The following is a 13,428-nucleotide window of genomic DNA, read 5'->3' on the forward strand; positions in this document are numbered from 1 at the left end:
TTTTGGTGAAGGCAGGTAATAAATCTAAATTAGCATCAGCCTTGAGTCATAATCCTTTGCACACAGCAGTTATTATTATATTTATTTATATCCTGCCTTTTCCCCTGACCAGAAAGCAAGGCAGCTAACACAAATTAAGACAACTTGGATAAAATGCAACAAGCTCAAAACATTAAAAAAAAAAAAAATCATTAGAGAGTAATGAACATGTAATAGAATTAAAAACAAATCTATCAAAATACATATAATAAAGTTTTCCTTAAAAAAAGAGTTTCCAAAGGCCTGTCAGAGGAAGGACAAGGGGGAAGCCAGTCCAGCTTCTCTGGGAAAGGAGTTCCAAAGTATGGGAGCTGCTGCTACTGAGAAGACTATATTGTTGTTTCAAGCAAGGTTTGAGGTGTTATATTGATGTTGTGGTTGTTGTTGCATTTATACAGAAATGACAAATAATTAAATGCTGCCTTTCCTATTGTGATGAAAATGTTTGTTATTATGTTTGACCTTTATTTGAATGTGTTGATTTTATATTTTTATAGATTTATGAGACCCTAGGGCCTTATCTGTAAAGTGTTGTATACAATTGTTGTCGTTATTATTATTAATTAATTAATTAAATTTATATATCACCCTTCATCCAAAGATCACAGGATGGTTTAAATATAACAATACAAAATGAAAACACAAAATACACAACACAATAACAAAACAAGCAAACGAAAACCTTCAATAATCCCGCTCTCACAAACACATTGAAAAGGATTGTTTAATCAGTCAAAGGCATGGGTTAAGAAGAATGTTTTTGCCTGGCACCCAAAGGTATATAATGATGGTGCCAGCCTTCCTGGATACAACACCCCACAAGTAGGAAGCCACTGCAGAAAAGGCCTGTTCTCCTGTTGCCTTCAGAGGGGGGCACACAAAGATGATGGTCGCAGGGTCTGGGTCAGTTCATATGGGGACAGGCAGTCCTTGAAGTATGCAGTCCTGAGCTGTTTATGTCAGATGAATAAGAAGATAATTCCTTCTCTAGCAAATTTCAGCGGTTCAGGAGTATAGTCTCTGCGTAGCCCTCCAAATTGTTGGAGCCCTCCTCTGGTGGGATGGGGCAGAGCAGGTTTCTGGGGTCTGTGGCCATAGCAGTGGTACAGCAAGCAATGTGTTGACACAGTAAATGGCTCACTCTGCCTCTTACAAATGGGCTGCTATGTCGCTGAATTATTTAAGTCCCAGCAGCGGCCAATTATGCAGATCCAATTATCTGTTTAGGGAAGCTTAGCTGGAACAGCTTGTAGTTGTAATGCTTTATATTTCCACCATCACCACTGCAAGCCCCACTACCAGCAAATGCTGGTTGAAAGGGGCTTTCAGATCATGAATGCATCCATGTCACTTAGCATATGGCTTTAAAAGAAGCCTCAGTATCATTTAACAATGCCATTTTTATCCTCATTGCATCAACACATACAATGGAGGAAGTGGTGGGGTGTCAGGAGCTGTGAAGGGAGATAGAGAGGGAGCAAATACAGGAAAAGAGATGAGTGTAGATGAGGTGGGGAACCTCAGGCCCTGGGGAACCAAATGTGGCCCTCCAGTCTTCTCTGTCTGACTATCTGGGTTCTCCACAGGCCACACACCATCCCTGGCCACCTTCCCTCTCCCCAGGAAGCACCACTAGTCAGCCCTGCTTTGTACCTTCATTCAGCATTTTTGCCTGGTTGCAATGTGTCCATGAACTCTTTTAAGACCTCTTAAGGTAAAGGTAAAGGGACCCCTGACCATTAGGTCCAGTCCTAGCCAACTCTGGGGTTGCGACGCTCATCTTGTTTTGTTGGCTGAGGGAGCTGGTGTACAGCTTCCGGGTCATGTGGCCAGCATGACTAAGCCGCTTCTGGCAAACCAGAGCAGCACATGGAAATGCTGTTTACCTTCCTGCAGGAGCGGGACCTATTTATCCACATTGCACTTTGACATGCTTTTGAACTGCTAGGTTGGCAGGAGCAGGGACCGAGCAACGGGAGCTGACCCCGTTATGCGGATTCAAACCGCCAACCTTCTGATCGGCAAGTCCTAGGCTCTGTGGTTTAACCCACAGCGCCACCTGCATCCCAAGCTTAAGACCTCTTGCTTGTGTGTAAAAACACACCTAATGTGCAAAAGGGAAACTTACATTTGTTGCTCTGCCCACTTTTGCCTCTGAGCCCACCCACCATTTTGATGCAGCCTTCAGGCTGAAAAAGAGAGACCATCTGGAAATAGAGCTCTGAGGAGTGAAGTCAGACGGGCTGTAAGCATTTTATATCCTTTAGCTGCATGGTGCTGGGGACTCCAACTCTCGCCAGCCACCCAGCAAGCCTGGCCAGTGGGCAGGGATAATGGGCAGAGGCACCAGGTTGCCCCCATGATTGAGGGGGCCCAGCGTGTGGCACGCTTGTGTGACAACACACACATGTCGCATGGCGTCACACGTGCATCTCCCCACACTGCACAGACTAGGGCAGCTTTCCGATAGGCCATGCTGGTCCTAGCACTGTCTCCCAACTAGAGCTGTGCGGTAAATTGATAAATTGTCAGAAACCGGTATGGCATTCAGATCACGATACTGGTTTCAGACAATTTCAAACTCTTCAAGTGCCTCTATTTTAGCGGGACATCACGCATTTCAGAAGCCCATCCCGGTTTCTGGTTGGAGCCGTGAATGTCTCACTTTCCCTTCCTGAGCTGACTGCGGCAGCTATCGGCACAAACTTTTTTTTTGCAAACAGAGCAAGGAAGTGTGTGTGTGAGTATCATACTTTACTTTTCCTATATCTATGGTGTGCCTGCATGTTGGGTGTTGGGACTGGGCTCATGATCAAGCAGCCAATCCAAGCCTGCTACCTAGACTTATCCAAGCTTATCCACATAACACCGGTCTTGAAAGATCTACATTGGCTCCCAGTACGTTTCCGAGCACAATTCAAAGTGTTGGTGCTGACCTTTAAAGCCCTAAACGGCCTCGGTCCAGTATACCTGAAGGAACGTCTCCACCCCTATCGTTCTGCCTGGACGCTGAGGTCCAGCCCCGAGGGCCTTCTGGCGGTTCCCTCACTGCGAGAAGCAAAGCTACAGAGAACCAGGCAGAGGGCCTTCTCGGTGGTGGCACCCGCCCTGTGGAATGCCCTCCCACCAGATGTCATAGAGAAGAACAACTACCAGACTTTTAGAAGACATCTGAAGGCAGCCCTCTTTAGGGAAGTTTTTAATGTTCAACAGACCACTGTATTTTAATATTTTGTTGGAAGCTGCCCAGAGTGGCTGGGGAAACCTAGCCAGATGGGCAGGGTATAAATAATAAATTATTATTATTATTATTATTATTATTATTATTATTATTACTATTATTAGCTCTTGGCCATGCTGGTGCCCAGTCAGCTGCCCATGAGCAGGGGGAAAGACTTCCTGAGTGGGGGGGATCTCTGCTGGCACCTTCCTTTGTGGGCCTCTCTCTTTGTCTCTCCTTCCCCACTTTCCCCCTTTAGGGTCTCCCATTTACGCTGCATGCCTCAGTGTCAGGATCCCCACCCCACCTTAGTGCATTATCCATTGATTGCAATTAAGCTGACTCTATTTTACAATATTAGAAAGATCTAAGGAAAGAAAGAGAGAGCTTGCTAGCAAAAAGGATCCCCCAAGCTCTCTCAGTCCTAATTAAAAGTTATTCGTCTAAGGCCAATGGGCATTTGGATAGCTAGTGTGGAGATTAACCAAATCACCTTGGGTACCTCTAAACACAACTTTAGAATGTAAGTTAAAATACACAGCTCTCATGTAAGGTCAGGGAAAGCTCCCCCCCCCTTGTGGGGTGTCTGTGTCCTGATTTATACATCTTGAAATCTTAGCAGACTGAAAAGCCTAGCAAATAAAGTGCTGGGGGGGGGGCGAGTGTGGTGGGAATGGCTGAAGCACTTGGCACCCCAATTTACCACTAAAAGTTTGCTTCTTTCCTTTAATCACCATACTGCTTGGACCTTCATATTGTATTTATTTATTATCTGATCCCCAAACCAAGGAGATAAGTGACTATACAATCTTTAGAAGACATCTGAAGGCAGCCCTATGTGTTATTATTGTTTTTATATATGTTGGAAGCTGCCCAGAGTGGCTGGAGCAACCCAGTCGGATGAGCGGGGTATCATTGGAGAAAGGTTGGAGGGTATGCAATTTGAGCTGGCAATGTCATACCAGCTGAAATTGCCCGCAGACAGCAAAGGCTCTGTCTACCTGCCTGCCTGCACCTTTGAGAAAGCCCCCTGCCTTTCTGGCTCATGCGAGCCAGAGGGGTATGGGGGTGGGGCTGAGCAATTTAAGAAAGCCCCAGTGCCCCTCTGGCTTGCATGAGTCTGAGTGGTATAGGGGCTCACTCACCCTCCCCCCCCTGAGAAGTTCAACAAAGCCCCGATGCCTCTTCAGCTCATGCAAACTGGAGCTGTATGGTGCTTGCTCAGTAGGGCTGGGCAAATTGAGGTATTTAGCTGTTGATATATCACGATGTTGAAAACCAAGTATCGCCCAGTTCTTCCGCCAATGCTGCACAAACTGGTACAACCTCATGTGATGCTGCATCCTCTGGAGGAGGACAAGCACTCTGGCAAAGCTAGGCACTGAAGCAGTGACACATGATATTGCAAACGCACCAAGTGTGTTGGGGCCGCTTGACATTGAGGGGGCCAGGCTGATGACTTGATCTCCTTGAGTTGGTGCGCTTGACGATGGGAGTTGCAGTGCAACAACATCTGAAGGATCACAGGTTCCCTACCCTTGCACTAAACTAAGAGGTCTGGCAGTGTTGTGGACTGCCCTGGGTTCTGGGTTTCATCACCTCTTGTGTAGCTGAACTGAGGTGGTGGGCAAGTCAGATGCTACCAGTCCATTTTCCATTGTGCTTTGACAAGAATGCCAAACAGCACAATGCAAACTCACTTTCCCCACCTATCCTTCATCTCTCAGAACCTTCTTAGTAATGGTGGCAACAGCTGCCAGAGCCTTCCTCCAACCACCAGAGCCCCCTCCTCTCTGGGCCCACAGTGAGTGGGAGAGAAGAAGGTAGCATGATTGGATCAGATCTCAGTGATACTGTGGTGCCTGGAAGCTCACATAATTCCAGAGCCAGTCCTGGGCAATGACTTTCTTTCATGGGGAACATAAACGTCCAGACATCTTGTCAGAACTTGGTAGACTTCTCCAGCTGAGCAACCGAGGAAGTGGCAACGAACTACTTGGCTAATCCTCCAGTGGTGCCACTGAGAGCATAAATGCATTCTTCTCAGTGTGCTTTGAAACTACATGCCGTTACTCCCTAACGAATGAGGAGGATCCCGTTGAGAACAGGAAGATGACAAATGCATGAGCATCAATGGAGCTTCTAATTGCTCTCCTTTTTTCAGCTTTGGGTTTCAGTCTCTGTGAAACATGCCAAGTTACTTAAGAGCTCCTGCTTCATGGGTCTGCTGTTATCTCTTCCCCCTTGTTACATGTTTAATTGATCATTCTTTTCCCTGGCTCAAATGACTGCTTTTAGAAACTAGTCAGCAAGGAGTTGCTTCTGTTCCTTCATCTGCCATCCCTTCTGGGGCTGTAAAAAACACTGATGAAGCACTCATCACAGCAAATTAATGGACAAATCTGTCCTAGCTTGACATTGCTGTAGTCGAGTCTGAAGGTATGTTAACAACATATATATGAGTAGATTTCTTTCTCAACCTGGTACCCTCCAAATGTTATTGGACTACAACTTCCAGAAACCGATATCCTTCAAGTGTCTTGATTTTCCTGGGATATCCTGGAATTACAGAAGCCACCCCAGCTTCTGATTTTATTCCAGAATGTCCCATTTTCCCCATCCAGCGCCGCCACCATCGAGTTTGCAGAGGAGCATGATCCAGCACTTGCAGTGGTGCTGCACGCTTGCACAAGTCAGCTGGCTTCTATGAGAGCGCAGCACCAAAAGATGTGCATCACGATTTTCAACAGCAGAATATTGGAGGCAGTAGTGCCAACTTGAGTAAAATATTGCAAGGGCCCAGGTAAATCCTGCCCTATATGCTTTATCTCTGCCACATATTCTTTGAATGCCCAAATATGGGTTAGATCAGGCTTCCTCAACCTCAGCCCCCCAGATATTTTTGGCCTACAACTCCCATGATCTCTAGCTAGCAGGACCAGTGGTCAGGGATGATGGGAATTGTAGTCTCAAAACATCTGGAGGGCCGAGGTTGAGGAAGCTTGGGTTAGATGATCCATTAGAAATTGGCTAATGTGGTCCTCTAGTGGACCACATTTATTTCCTGACCACTACTAACTCAGATGACATGGCTACTAATGTTAAAGGCAATCTTCTTGCTACTACATTTACTGTTTTCAGCTCTGCCTTCCACCTCAGGTTACACACTGGAGTCTGAAAGTCATATTTGCCATGGAAGGTTTTGAAGTTACAGTCATATCTCGGGTTACAGCCGCTTCAAGTTGCATTTTTTCAGGTTCCGGACCACCGAAACCCGGAAGTACCGGAATGGGTTACTTCCAGGTTTCAGCGGTCGTGCATGCACAGAAGCGCTGAATCGCAACCCGCAGACGCAGGTTGCGAACACTGAGGGTTGCATCCCGCATGGATCATGTTTGCAACCTGAGCATCCACTGTACAGTGTGGTACCTCAGGTTACATATGCTTCAGGTTACAGACTCCACTAACCCAGAAATAGTACCTCGGGTTAAGAACTTTGCTTCAGGATGAGAACAGAAATCGTGCTTTGGCGGCGCGGCAGCAGCAGCAGGCCCCATTATCTAAAGTGGTGCTTCAGGTTAAGAACAGTTTCAGGTTAAGAACGGACCTCCGGAACGAATTAAGTACTTAACCCGAGGTTCTACTGTACTTGTGATTGAACCATGGAGATGAACAATTGAAGACCCATGTGGTCTAATTATGTGGTTTAATTTAACAAAAGCTAACAAAAACTTTTCCCTAACAAAGGCTGTTGATGCTTTTAAAAGTTTTCTCATCTGTCTATCTCCCTAGATAGAGTGAATTATGGAAACAAGGTTCTCTTAGGAACAGGGGAAGGATCTGGATATGTTTAGCCTGGAAAAGAGGAGACTAAGGGAATAAATTATTGTGGTCTTCAAATATATGAAGAGCTCATTTGAGATAGAGAGGTATTGTTCTCTGTTTCTCCCTAGACAGGACTAGAACCAATCAATGGGAATGGCCAGGAAGTAGATTTCAGTTAAACTTCAGGAGAAATGTCCCAATGGTATTAGCTGCTTGACCACAATGACTGCTAGACTGTAATGGGAGGTGGTGGACTTTCTTATGCTGGAGCTACTTAAAGAGAGGCTGGGAAGCCATTTGTTGGAGATGCTGTAGTTGCATCCTGAGTCCTGTATGGAGCATGGGGTTTAAATTAGAGCAGTTGTGGGAAAGCTTTGTATTCAGATGCTGCTAAACTACTACTCACATCTTCCCTGGCGATTGAACATGCTTGATGAGGACTGATGGGAGTTGTACTTCAGCAACATCTAGAAGCCCATAGGGTCCCCACACCTGGATTAAAGCATCCTTCCCCAAATTGGAGCCTTTCATCCACCTTATGTTTTTGGATTCCAAGCCCATCACCCTGACCATTGGTTGTGCTGACTGGAGTTGGTGAGAGTTGGAGTACAGCTTGGGGAAGAATGGATTAGAGAGAACTCCCAGGTCCCTTCCAAGTCTATGATGTTTGTTGCCTATATCCCTTGGACTTCTTTGTGAAGTGGAATCCTCTCTTTTTATATTTCTAAAGGTTGTACAGAATTTCATATAGCTCACAGTCCTTTCAGTCCATTAGCATATTCTCCCCCCACTTCTTAAATGGTGTGAATTCATAAACCCGATGCAAGTTTTAATTGTCTTGTGTTGTTTTAATGTTAACAGGGATATCCTTTGGATCCTTAAGATTTCATAGCTGGAACGTGCCAGGTCTTCGATTCTTTGTGGAAATACTTCGTGTTCATTTCCATATTGCTGTATAGCTGTACCAAATGTTCCCTGCTGTGCTGGGAGTAGTAGTGGAGGATATCCCCTAGAAACAATTCCTTAAAACTCGTTTATCTCACTTTTCATGGCTGGCAATCATAAGCAGTACTTCTCTCCACGCCTCCCCAATGTGCTGCTGATGCTCGAGCAGATATTTTAACCCCCTTTTGTTCATTTCCCAGCCAGCTAGGGATTGTGTAGTGTGTTTTGTCTATGTCTGTTTCATAGGATTTCTTACCATCCTGCACCCTAACATCCAGGGCAGGTTACAACAGAGAATAATGCAATATTACAATCAAGCAAAGCAATTTACATCACAGTATAAAAATATCCCAATCAGTAAAGACAACTTACATTAGAAAAAAATGTGTGTCAGGGAGTCAAAGGTCAGGATAAAGAAGTGTATATTCCATGAACTACGAAAGCTGTACAATGAAGATGCCCACCTGTGAGGTGTGATGTGATGATCCCTGATACTATAAAATAGCATGATGAGCTGCATCGCAGTATGTGTCCAATGAGATTTGGCTATTTCTTGATGTCATTAAGGGTTAAAGAAGCCCTTTCAGAATAAAGGCAGAGCTTCTTTTACAAAAAGAATCACCTAGTCAACTAGGGATGACAAAATGAACACCTTTGCAGCCTCTTTGTCCTGATCTAAAGAATGTTTGAAACAGGCGTGCCTGTTAACAAAACAGGCCCTTTTCCCTTTGCTTCACATCCTGCCCAGGGTCTGACAGCAGAGCTGATCTGCACCAATAACAGTTCCTTGTTCTATATTTGCCATATCAAATCATGTTTCCCTAACTGTAATCTCTTGCTTAGCTGTGCCTGTCTGCTGCCATAAAAACTGATACACAAACAATGAGTTTGAATTCAACATCATAAATACTAATTGCATTATGGCAAGCAATTTAGGGGTACTCTCATTTTTACTCAAGAAAATCACCATTTTATAGTTCAAATCGGGGAAAATAAATACAGTAAATGGGAAAAAGCACTGCCTTTAGCTCAGCATCACCCCCCCCCCAAAAAAGAGGGTGGGAGACTGTGGTCCCTCAGTGGCTCAGTGTTAAGAAGAAGCTACCTTCATCCAAACAGCAGCAGCTGTAGCTGTATTAGTGCCAAGCTGTGCGGGGGGGGGGGGGGGACTTTGTGTCCATGGGGGCGGGGAGAGAGAGAGGAGAGACAGCACGTCGCCCTCTTAAGTCAAGCGCGCACAGGCACCGCCACGCATCCCTCGCGCCCTCTCAGAACCTCTGCTCAACATCTCCTGAGAGGCCGCCAAGCCTCCAGGTTGCTTCCATTCAGCCTTAGGCACGCTCCCAGCTAGGGAAAAGCGGTGGGGGTGTGGGGTGTGGAGAGGACGCCGCTGGCAGTGTCCCATCAGTCACTCCACTCGGAGCTACTGAGGAGAGGGAGGTGGGGACGGTGCGCCTGTTCCTCTCGGTTCAAGTGCGCCCCTGCGCCCCTCTCCCAAAGCCCAGCTAGAATCCTCAACTAAATACAGTGTGCTGGGGTGGGGGGGGGGGAAGGAACCCACCCACAAAGAGAATACTTCGCGCTCTTTCTGCAGGGCACCTAAACTATCCAAAACCCCGCTGCTGCTGCTGCTCCAAATGTTTAGGGGTACGCGTACCCCTGTGTCTCCCCAGAAAAAGGTACTGACAGCAAGGATAGAAAACCTGGAAACTCCAAATGTTGTTGGACTCCAGTTCCCATCAGCCCCAGTCAGTGTAGCCAATAGTCAGAGATGATGAGTGTTGGAATCCAGAAACATCTGAAGGGAACTCCTGCATTACATGAACATTTCCAAATAACTGATTAGAGACAGAGAAGGTTTCCCCATGGAAATCTAGTGTACATGATGAAACCTATATTTTTTTACTGTATTGCAGATCAGCTCTGCTAGGGATGAAAAAACCTGTCTAAAGGATTCCTAGCACACTGGCAGTGGTGGAGCTTCATGCTCCGGCATGGGGGGGGGGGGAGAGCAGACAGGGGCGGGGCTGCCACGCATCCCAGGGACATGGCGCACTGCCCGCAGGGGCGTGGCATGCGTCCTTGGGGTATGGCACACATCCTGGGGGCATGGCACACTGCCCGCAAGGGCGTGATGCATGTCCTGGGGGCGTGGCACCCAGCGCAGGCCAGCCACGATGGCACCCCACTGAGATCGTGCTGCTGGGGGCAGTGCACTTCCCTCACACCCCTCTTCCTCCGCCACTGCACACTGGTCTGCTTTTTAAAACAGACCCAGGAAATTTGGATCTCCAGTATTAAGGGACAATTTCAGAAGTATCCTCATTGGAAGCCCTGGGATATTTTGGTCCAGCAAGAACCTCCAAATCCAGCTACACGTTTGTCTTAAATCACTGCCAACTTTAAGATGTGCATATTTGCTGCCCCAAGTGATTTTGCTGGTTTCATTGAAAATCTTTCCTTTCTTTCTGTATTCCTGAAGCATTTCAGTTCAACAGGAGCCTTCACATCCACCTTGAAATTTTGCATGACTGCTGTAATGCAATCTATGTGGGGCTGCCTTCAAATTTTAAAAATATGGCTGGTTCAAAATATGGCCACCCAAGTTCTGATGGGGAACTGACACAATTATTGTAGCAGCTGCAGTGGTTGTTAGTGCATTTTGAAACCCAATTTAAAGCACCAGCTTTATCTTTAACCTTATTTTTTTGTTTTGGATAATTATTTGTTCTCATTCCAACCTATGTTAGATTAGTTGGTCACTTAATTGGGGAGAAGAAGGATTTTTGTTTGTTTGTTGTTGAAAGCATGATTGGCTTGGTGCATAGCTGTCAACTTTCAGATTTGAAAATAAGGGATCAGCAGCCTCACCTGTCCCGGGGACAGTCTACGGAATATCTAACAATCCGGGATAGCAGCAGAAGCAGCGGGAAACGGCGCTGGAATAAGGGAATTTCCCACAAAAAAAGGGAAGATTGACAGCTATGGCTTGGTGGCTGTTTTCTTTTCTGCTTGCTTAAAACTGTTGAATCAAGAGGCTTCCGGTCCTACCTACCTTAATGGAGGCAGCCCCCACAAAAGCGGGGGATCACCGACAAATGAAAAACAAGGATGACAGAGGGGAATGGGCTTCATTTGCAGTTTGTGTCGGTACCTGGCTCTCACTCTGGCATGGAATGTGGGAGGCAGGGAGGCACTGAGTGCCAAAGCACTTCACCTGGAACCTCCTACGCTGCCATTAAGAAGCACAGGTTCTCTGTTTAATTGGATCTTTAATTGGCTTTAAAGTACTGGTGCATGATGGAAAAGGGCTGCAACAACATACTACTGAATATACCAGCTACATGGATCAAAGGTTAGAATTGAGATAAGTTTTTTTTCAGCGTGAGAGTCAGTTGGGGAGACAGAAGCTCATGGTTTGTTTATTCTAAGCTTTCATATATTTATGATTCGGCAACTCTCTCCAGAATATAATAAAAAGATTTTTGCAAGTGAGGAAGGGACGTTGGAGCAATATTGATATTAACAAGCAAAAATGAAAACTCTGTGTGATCTGAAATTAAGAAAGGTGGGAGAGGGGAAGCTCTAGTATGACTGTGTTGGAAAGACAGAGTAATTCCCCTCACCTCTGTTTAAAGATAACAGACAAGGAAAAAGAGATTGAGATTTGTGTGTGCTACTGACAGAATGTAATTTAAGATAAAGTTTAATTGGGCCATAAATCTCTCACTGGAAGGAAAAGAATTTGGGGCTGTGATAAGAACACTGCAAGGATTATGGGAGTTGTAAAGGAGTATTAAATCTTCTGAGTGTTTGAAAACTACCCACCTTTTCCTAGGCTGAGGGGAAAATGGAGAAAACCTGCAACATGTTTTACTAGTGAGACAGAATGTTTTCTAGCCTGTTCCAAGACATTGAAGCAAGGGACAGAGAGATAAGACTTTGAGAAACTTTGAGATTCAGTTCTGCCCCAAGCCACAATGGGAGAAAACAACAGCTAGGAAGCAAAAGAGACAACACCATATATGGACAGAAGGAATCTCCATGGACATAACAGTTTTCAGCTGCAGGGCAGAATAAAGATAATAGTTCCTCACTTGAAGCTTTATAAATTTATATATTGTAACATCACAAAGGGAAATCATTAATTATGTAGCTGTTGACTAAGGGATTATTATTATAACTGAAATGTAGCTGACATTAATTAAGATTATGGAATGCAGTGATATAAGATCGGAAATGCATCCAGTCCACCATACGGGGAGCCACTTTAACTAAAATGTATTAATTGGAAGTTAATTGGCATTTTGATAATTGTATAATTTGGGAATTAATTGTTATTGTTATAATTTGGCTATTATTGGGGGTTTATTAGAAAACACACACACACAAACTGTTGAAACAAGAGGGCCTGTGGGCAATATGATTTCACTGATTGACAGGCTTGTGCCATTGGCAGGAAGTGTGAGCAGGGACGAGGAATTCAGAAGAACCTGGTGAGAACCCTGAGGCACCTGCTTGGCAAAGAGATAGTTTCCTAACCTATTGGTGGCTGGCTCAAGGCGAATTGATGACTTAATGGCTCCAGTACAAGGAACCAGGGTAGTCTGGCACAATAAGAAGGCGATGGGATTTATTCCCTATAGTCCTCTTCAGCAAGGCTGCATGCACTTAGTGTTACTTGAAAGCACTCATTGCTTGTTGCAAAGCCTTGCAATTAATAAGGCGACCCCCTAACCCCTGCCATATGCCTCATATCTGAATTCCAATGTCAAGGCAAAGGGGTTGACAAACTCATACGGTAATTTTTATTAGTACACTGAATGTGTATTGATTATTGCTAGTTTTATTAATATTCTTGGTTTATTGGTTTTTGTATTCTATTTTATTATTGTTGAGAAATATATAAAATTTATGCTTGTGCAAGCCACTTTGAGGGAGTTTGACTCATAATGGTGGGTTGTAAATATTTTTAGACTATACTGATCAAGGCCATTTATCAGTAATAGAAACACCACTGTTTATTTTCAGAAAACACCCAGTTAGAAAGGCATGGCAATGTTGACTTGATAAGGTCCTTACGCTCCTTTTACATTTTCATATTCTTAAAAGAAATCTTATCTGGATCAGGCCAATGAACGAACTAGTCCAGCATTCTGGTCCCATGATAGCCAGCCAGATGCCTTTGGGAAGCCCACAAACAGGGCATGAGCATAACGACAGTGTTTCCATTTCTGATTCTCAGCAACGCTGCCCCCAACAGTGTAAGGAGAACATTGCTGTGGTGACTAGTAGTCACTGATACCCTGATCCTCCATGATTTTTAAAATCCTCTCTTAAAGCCATCCAAGTTGGTGGCCATAACTACTTCTCAAGGGAGCGAATGCCATAGTTTAGCT

The sequence above is a fragment of the Podarcis pityusensis genome (genome assembly GCF_964106645.2).
Source record: "Podarcis pityusensis genome assembly, chromosome: Z".
Lineage (NCBI taxonomy): Eukaryota > Metazoa > Chordata > Lepidosauria > Squamata > Lacertidae > Podarcis > Podarcis pityusensis.